General features: G+C 39.7%; 1 protein-coding gene across 1 annotated transcript in view; it reads right to left on the reverse strand.

Moving 5' to 3' along the window:
- Positions 1-9,129, reverse strand: part of lpar1 (lysophosphatidic acid receptor 1) — a 37,844-nt gene extending 28,715 nt beyond the window's left edge. The window contains exon 1 of the mRNA XM_042508961.1: positions 8,945-9,129. The gene's annotated coding sequence lies outside the window, so the exon portion shown is untranslated. The remainder of the gene's footprint in view (positions 1-8,944) is intronic.
- Between the last annotated feature and the right edge of the window lie 208 nt (positions 9,130-9,337).

The following is a 9,337-nucleotide window of genomic DNA, read 5'->3' on the forward strand; positions in this document are numbered from 1 at the left end:
AGAATAGGATAAAATAGATCTCAGAAATGTATTCAGATTTTGCCAGAAACAATCACTTGTACTCAAGGATGGAGTCATTGGTGCCCATTGGTCAGAGGTCAAGGTAAATGTGGAAGGAAAATCTCATTGGTCAAATTTGGCACAAACTTTCACTTGGACTCAAAGATGAACTACTTCACTTTTGGTAAAACTTCAACTTTGAAAGTTCAAATGACAGAATCTGCTTTGTCTTATAGAGTAGTCTACATTTGGCTTGACTCGACTCAAACTAGAATAGACCCGAATTAGGAGAATCAGAAATAGTATTGTAGGACATGAAAAAAAGACTCCAGTCAAATCAACATAAATAGAATATGTTGTGGTCCCTCTGTCTATAATAGGACATCTCTGACTAAAATAGATATAAATACGGGAATCTGTTGAGAATATAACTTCAAGTGATGATACTAAGGAAACCACAGGAAACTGAGGGAGAAGCATTTCATCACACCACCAACAGATGCATTTCTGGAGCATTTAGTTTCAGATGTACTCTGACAAAATAAAGTTTTATTCCCCAGATAGAACGATTTAATGTGCTAAATTACACTCAGCTCTGTAGAGACAGGCTGAGTGGTTTTGACAATGGCTTCTGGTATGTCCAAAGCCACCAAAAGCAATGTTTTATTTCTAAATAACAGCCAGAATCATAAATAACATAAAAGCCTTTTTAATTTGGCTATAAATTCTACTGAGGATCATAGGTTGGGAAAGCCTAGTGACAACTGAAATCCAACTCATGGGTTATTATCTGCGTAACAGCACATAACACACCCTTTCATTTTGCAAACGTCCATCTAATAAGCTTTTTTGCTTTAAGGTTTTTCTGCTATGATCTGTTCCACATGTTTTGGTAAAGCAGGTTTTTAAGCTACATAGCAGGATTGGGGAAAATATAAGCATGAAATTAATCCTTGAAAACACTCTTAGAAATGCAGCTTAGAGCATAAGCTGCACGACACCAACACATTGTGTGTACGTCACTTCACACCTAAACTAACATGCAAATACACATTGAAATTCTACTTGGATCCAACATAGGGAAACACATCTTTCTGCCTCAGAAAAATTAAGTTGTTGTTCATTTCAATAACCAAACTTTCCCAAATATTTAACTATGACTGGCTCCAAATAAACAGCTTCAACCATATGTGTCAGGTTTCTTGTTGGGTGTGTGCAGTCATCCTCTGATGAAATCACACTATTGGAGACAGATTCCACAGATTACATCACCAAAGCTCAGATGCAATATGGGATTGCGTCAGTGTGGTCTGCAGAGATTTCAGGGTTTGACTCAGAAGCGTTCTTCAGATTCATCTCAGAATGCTCCGGACTGTCGCTGGTCAATATTATTAATGCTGTGCACTAAATGAAAACAAATGCTTGTATGTATGTAAGCCAAACTCTGCGGTAAATTGGAAAGGTTGGAATACAATTTACATTAGACTTCCATAATCTTTCATGCAAAGGAATTGTGCAACAATTGTGATATACAGTTTGCAAGAATTTGGAAAGTGGTAGATTGCCCTAGTTCAGCACATTACATGTAAAACTAGAGGGGCATTTGGAAATGGCAGAACTCCACCGAGGCCAAATGCCCCATCTTGCATCGAGTTCGTCCTTGGCCCATACTGCACCCTTCTGCCAAATTTCATGAAAACTGGACCAGTAGTTTTTTGGTTACCCTGCTGACAAACAGGCAAACCAACAGACAAACAAACCAACAAAACATAACTTTCTTGGCGGAGGTAAACGGCCAATGACTACGAGGTTTAAGTCTCAACTTTTACCTTTAAAGGTGAGAGTCTTCATATCTATATTGCGTGAGTTGTGGCCTTATATTGCATCCCCAGTTTTAGAACAATGCAGCTGGATAATATTTTTAAACACACAGGCAGGACGACCGAGGAGTTTCTATGGCCAACCAGTGGAATGTCCTTGACTGGCCAAGCCAGTCACCTGACCTCAGTCCAACTTTACATGAAGACCAGACTGAAGGCAAACAAGTGCTTCTCAAAAGAAAAAAAATGAAAAAGAGTAATAAAATAATATACAGTGACTAGAAGTAATGCCACCTCTTCACTTTCTGCACTGTTGTAGATGGTTTGGCAATTCATTTTCATGTAATAACCCATCATGTCAAAGCAAGAACCATTTGGCATCCGGCTCAAATCTTTTAAGGTTAATCACTTCAAGCTTTGTGCACTTGGGGAGTTTCTTCCAGGCAAATCTTGTCACTTGCAGTCAGACTGAAAGCGGAGTGTCTGAACTTCCATTTTAAGGTCACTTCACAAATGTTATATGGTGATCCAGTCTTTGGCTGTGCCATTCAGTGGCATTCAGAGACTTGTCTTGAAGCTACAGCATATTTGTCTTGGCTGTATGCTTCAGGTTGCTGACATGCCAAAATGCAAATATTTGCGACAGTCTGAAGTTGTGTGCCCTCTGGGGCAGGCTTACTTCAAGGACTAAGTATTTGGCTCCATATTGTTTTACCAGAGGGGAGAATCTGGTGAGATTTTAGTGAATTCCACACTGTTCACCTCATGTCAATATAAACCTTCTCAGATTAAAGTACAGAGTCAGAAATTGAATGTCATAGTCATTGTTTCACTATAAATACTGAAGTGCAGAGCCAACACAACAATTCAGAGGAGTCACCAAGTACAACTAAACCTGTGACATATTGTGCAAGTCCAAGTTATTTTCAGTTAACTACTGTATGTGTTTAAGGGATATTCTTGAGATACAGCTGGTATAAACTAATTTCCTCATTATTGCACATTTTGGTTCCTCTTTCTTTTCCCATGACTAATTTGAGACATCCTTTTTACAATTTTAACTCTCATTACCTTCTCTCTCTCTCTCTCTCTCTCTCTCTCACACACACACACACACACACACACACACACACACACATATAGAATTAAGACATTAGGGAATGATGAGTTCCCCTGTGCAGTAAGGGCCACCAATTGCTTTTTTTCTCAAGCTGATGCAGTTCGGTGCCTGCCAGCATGAGCCTCTGAAATTGCACCATTGTGGTTGGTGCTCTCAAAATTTTAAACATTGCATTCTGCCAAGCTCTGAGGGTGACCAACAGCAGATTAGAGCTGCTGGTCACTCTAACCAAAATCCCTTTGTCTAACTTGCATGATGAGTCAATCCTGATTTGTCTTTATTTGCTTCTCAGAAGGTGACAATTCAGAGGTACACTACAGGTTGTACAGAGGCTCATTGTTATATTATAAAACAACTTTGGGAAAGCAAATGTATGCTGTAGAGATACTGCATGTGTAACCTAGATTTCATAATAAACAAACACACTCTGTAGTAAACTCAACTTTCCTGATGGATATATGGGTGGAGTGCAATGGCAACTCCTGCACTGTTGACGGCCCAGCAGTATGTACACATTAATAGTTGTAGACAGTCAGCATGAGGCTGCAGAGTAAATGAGGCTCAACAGGTATGCAGATCTGTTTTCTTATCTTTCTGTTTCTGTTTAATTTCTTTCTCATCATCTTTTTTTTTTTCACAGTGCCAGTCTCCATTTCCCTTAGTCGTTTGAATATGTTAAATACATTGCAGGGCATTCAAAGGTAACATGACTTTTCCCTTTTTTCCCCTGATACTAATCCCTACTAGATAGAGAATGTACAGAAAAAGGACATTTTTCTGTACATTCTCTAAGGATTATTAAAATGAAGTCACCATTAGAGGGTACCTTATTTTTTCATATGTGGTGTTGAATTATCAACACTACCTTGGTAAGAACTAATGTATCATATTAAGAAGGCACTGGGCGGGAGAACATAGGACCCTCCCAACATGTTATGCTCAAACTGAACATACAGTAACCACATTATACGATAACAATGTCAATAATGTCTGCTATCCTGAACTGCATTTTTTTGTGTGTTTATCACACATGCATGCACGATGGCAGCAGTGCGCTCTAACTGACAAGAGCAGCTTCCTGTCAAAACCACAGTATTATTTTTACATCCGATGGGGTTAGAAAAAGAAAAGGCAAAAGGAAGCATTTGAAGAGGACCATAAGTACCAAATAAGAGGTTTTCTTTCATATCAAAAATGATGTTTTTACTATGACATAAGCAAACTGCATCAAGCACATGAGAGGCAGTTAAAGTTTGGGGAAGTTAAAGATTTGCTGTCTGCTATTACGTTTTTGACTGCAGCCCATGGCTGACCATTGCATGCTACCCCAACAAGTCCCATGCCACTGCAAACCAAAAGCATGATCACAACCAATTGCATTGTGGTATGTCATGCTTTAATGATGTGATTGGCCACTTAATCTATTTTGAGCAGTTGAAGTGGCCCGACCACAGATTTGTACACTAGCTGGAAATGAAACAGGAATAAACATTTGCATCGTTTTTTTTTTTTTAATTCCTACAGAAATAGTGCAGGTTTATGGTTGTACTGAGAAACTCCACATACAAGCATGTATCAATGCATTGTAAAAGACCACTAAGGAGACAATGCAGGAGATAAAATAAGTCTTTGTAACTATTTGTTGCATCTTTAATAGTCTTATAGCTGTCAGAACTACTTAAATCATTTCACTGTTCACATGGCTTGAAGGAAATTTAATTACTGCCACAATGGCTCACAAAATGCAACTGTGTTACCTGCCCGAATGTGGAAACAATCTGGACGTTGGGAGTAAGAATGGGTGGAATGCAGGTCCTTAGACGAGGGGGAGGAGGAATCGTGCCTTCAGTAATCACAACACAGATGTTTCAAGGACCCTTTCTTTTGACGGATGTCGGGCTCACGCAGGGAAACATAAAACAGCCATCTTCAGGAGAGACGATATGTCTCTGCAGTGGGAGTTTTGTTTAGTTTGAATAAGAGGGTCAGAAGTCAGAAGCATCAGCTTATCCCTTACACATTTCAGCATCTCACAGGTTTTGAAATAACTTTGGGATGAGTATGTTTTTGTTATCCTGTCAAATCTATCAACCAGAACATTATGGACTAATAGCTTGCACCTCTCCCTGGTTACTGAGGAAACCACAGAGCTCCTGAGCACTATGCTAACCCCATATTTGGAATGTTGATGTGTTAAATCCAGGGTGACACAGTGTCGTTATCCACCAAAAAGTCTTTGGATACATAAAAACTTGTATGGTCAATAAATGAAAAAAATCTGGTAAAAAAATGTTTAATCTCTATCGACAGATACATACATGTGTAGAATCTGCAGGAAACCGGACAAGATTTTGGTACTGGAAGTATTCTGGTTTCCGTTTGTAGTCCATTTGTGGCCATGGTATAGTCCAAACATATTTGAGTGGCAGGTAAACCATCCGTGTGTAGAGCGATAGAGGCAGAAAGCACTGGCCAAATGCTATTTCGAAACCTATCAGCTATCATCTGTCTATCATCTATCAGCTATCATCTTATCTCCTCATGTCAAAACCATCGGCAGTAGCTGTGCTTGTGAAAAAATGCTGGGCAAAAAAAGGTCATGTGTTTTGTTTTGTTTTTTTGCTAAGACGGAAAGCATTTGCCATACAAGTCAAATCTCATCTACTGGAAAAAGTTTGATGACCCCAAGATTATCTTTTTGGATTGGGATGGGTTAAAATGTGTAGTTACATATTTGCTTGAGTATTTTCAATGAAATGACAAAAATGACTAAATTAAGATCAACAAGCAGTTTCTTGGTTCAATAAACCTTAGTTCAGAACACCAAGTGGGCTGCATCCCTGCTTCTGAGGAATTTGGCAATTACAAGTGATAATAATTCTTCATGTCCAAAGTGGAAAGGTCAAATGTCCCTTTTTCCATCCAAGGCTTAAAATTATGAAGACTCTTCAGTCTAGTCATCCCACCTCCTTCTGTAGCTGCTGGATGTCTCTCATTCAATCTGAGGTCTACTTAGGGTTGTATAGTAAGAGAAAGTAAAAATCGCTCAAAAGTCCCTATATGTCTACCAGGCATAAATCAATTTACTGTAATGCATTCGGTCAACAAATGTGACTGGCTGTGAAATATTATTCTGAGAATGTGGATTCCATAATAAAAACATCTTGACAGCCACAGACCTAATCTAGCTACAGAAGTGTCAATGGTTCTCACACTCCACTTAACCATCAAAGACCCCCTGAGGTTTGTGGCAGTGGGTGGGAGGTAAACTGTTCTCACCATGTCTTGTGAATTCACAAACATGCACAAACCATTTGAGCCTCAGATCAGTATTAATTGGGTAACATCAAAAGGGTATGATTGCATGCAGGGAGTATATAACTTGTTTATAGTAGACCTTTAGAACCTACTAAATACAACCTGACAGATTAGAAATTCTGTTTCTTGGCTGCATGTGGAAATGTAGGTGAAAAGAAAATGCCAGGGGTTCACTAGAAATGTCTTTTGTTTATGTCTAATTTCCCTTCAAGGGGGCAGTTGAGGAAAGTTAATGTAATTTGGAGTGACCAATCCCTTATATACTTCAGATCATCCAGGGAACCATGTTCATGTCCCAAGTGAAACCAAAAGTCAAAAGAGAGGTATTTTAACATAGCATGGTATAACATAATCACATTAAATATGTCAAGTTACAATGCCTTAGTAACAAACTTATTTTAAGCCAAACAATTTTTTTTTCTAAACCCAACCAAGGAGTTTTGTTGCCTAAACCTTTCCACATAATTGTGGTGCAATGTGACCAAATCACAACATTATCCAGGTGTTTAAAACTGCGAGTGTTAACGGTCATATACAGAAAACACTCCCTTGGTAAGGACATGGGACCTTATTTGATGTATGGGTTGGAGGACTTGGAGGACTGGGTTTGAGGTAACTCAAGGTGTCAAAACAATCACAAAATGTTTGCCTGGTGATGGCAATAAAGGGAAAGGTCAAAGAGTCAGAACACGTTTTCATCCCAACTCGTCCCATGTTACAGATTTGTCAATGGACTTCTGCGTCTTTATAATAAGAGTTGGGTATCCTTCTACATTTGTTGTTTATGCTTAGGGATGCCGCTATTGTGATGTCAACAAATGTACATGGTGGAATGACATGTCATGTGGTTATGTTTAAGTGATAACAGCACAACACATGAATAGGTAAAGGTGACAAAGTCACAGATGGTTAGGTTAAGGGAAACACATGGTAAGGTGTAGAAAAAAAACCTTGCAATTCAAATGAGTAGCGAATAATCCCACATCAAAGTGCAGTTTTGTGGGACCTATCCATCTACACTCCTATTCACCCAGCAAGGGCCCACGCATTCCCTATATTATGTCATCACTGTCTGACACATCCTGATGCATTTCATCCACATGTGATAGGTTTCATGCGCCGCATTCTAATGCAAACAAATTTCATAGCAATTGGGCAATTAGTTTGTTGTAAGCAACTAAAATTTTAGTGAAGTAAAAAGTCAGACCTGACCTGCCCTAACTGAAACATCAAAAGTCTCCAGAGATATTAGAAACTATCCTCTTTAGACACAAGTTTCACAGCAGCCTGGCCAGCAGTTATTGAGACATCTTACTATGGGCAAACATTTTTGAGTGCTTTGTTTATAATTACTTGTTGGGCAGAAAAAATATCAAGTGTTCCAATACTGCTCTTCAGTAGCAGCTACTCCTAATTCCTGAACACTGTATCTTATCCAAGATGTACATTCATTAACACCATGAACGTTACAGCAATTCATGTGATTTGTTCATTCCTGTAACTGCTAACCGTTACTGATAATCCATTTCATCTGCACATTTAATTTGAATGAAAAATCATAGCTATTCGCATGAGATATCATGGCTCTACTCATTCAAAAACAACAGGAAGCACCTGGTCAGAACCTGATTTTAATTCAAGAATTATCATGAATGCTAGATTTAGAAAAAAATATTGCTGCCACTTTTGACTTCTTATTCTACTGTATAACTCAGGAGAAACAACAAATGGTGTGTTTTTTGTCACAGCAGGATGAGTACATGCACTTTACTGCATCCTTGTTGCAGGTGATGCAGGATAACATTGGCTGTCTGTCTGAGAATCATGAATTTCTGATTGTGTCTTAGTCTCAGCAGCAGGACCAAACCACTTCATCAGTTTTGCCAATGCCTCATCTTTCACAGAATTCAGCGAAAAGTGAAGTTAGTTCATGAAATTGCTGTATTTGAAGGCCTGAGTCCAGGACACAGCATGGTGTGTTGACTCCTGCCGGTAGTAGACAGCATCAAGGCATATACTTTGGGAAGATGCCAACACCACAAGAAATGTTTAAGAGCTATCAATCTGCTGCGCGCCTCTTCATCATGTTTTTAGCAATTACACATAGAAGTGCTGACACTGACAGCACTATAGTTTGACAGCTGATGCTGGATTATGGCTTATTTGGTTTTTAGGGGGTTACATCTAGGGATAGAGAGAGTAAGAGTTCCAATGTAGAAAACAAAAATTCCAAACACATTCGCTGCCTGCAGATCAGCGTGGAAAATCAAGACAGATGTCAAAGTTTTAGTTTCAGACCCGACGCCCGCTTATTTTTTTTCCGCTCACTCCCTTCCACAAATATTGTTCCAATCCCAAAGTTTGATAAAGAGCCCAACTCTGGCGCAACAAGTCCTTCATTTCAGCCGCGTCCCCGTTCTCGACCCTTGTGTGCGCACAACCACTCTTGTCGAAATAACGGTGCGCACAGCGGATTCAGGCATCTGCTAATGCCATCAAAGCCTTTATCTCAACCGAACGCTTCCCAGCCGCGTCTACGTGGCAGGTATACTTTGATTATGTAAAGATGCCCACATCCGTGCGTGCAAATAAGACGCGCTTAAGTGAACCAAAGAAAAAAACTTTTTTTTTTCTCCGATGGAGCAAATGTGAATTTCGAAGGATTCAAGCAATAAGAAATACTCACTGTTTTCTTTCCAATGAAAGCAGTAGGTGGGTAGCTTACTCCCTGACTGGTTCCTGGAACTCAAGTTTGATTCGAGGTGCCTGAAGTCCCTCCAACAGACAACTCCTAGAGACTCTGCCTGCGCAACTCTTGTGTCAAAGTCGCAGCGGTGTAATAAAAGACTCCAAATCCAAAATACAGCCAGGTAAGCCTTTCATTTTATGTCCGTGCAGAAAAAAGCAATACCTCCTCCGATATTTAGTTTTTCCCCACCAGTGTGTCCCAGTTTCTGAAGTTGTTTGATTGATTTGTTTGCAGATGAAGTCGCCTTGATGCTCTCTGCTGCGTCTCCGTGCCTCTCTGCGCTGGCGCGGCGACTCCGCCAAGCTCTCTCTCTCTCTCTCTCTCTGTCTT

This window comes from Plectropomus leopardus, chromosome 20 (assembly GCF_008729295.1).
Source record: "Plectropomus leopardus isolate mb chromosome 20, YSFRI_Pleo_2.0, whole genome shotgun sequence".
Lineage (NCBI taxonomy): Eukaryota > Metazoa > Chordata > Actinopteri > Perciformes > Serranidae > Plectropomus > Plectropomus leopardus.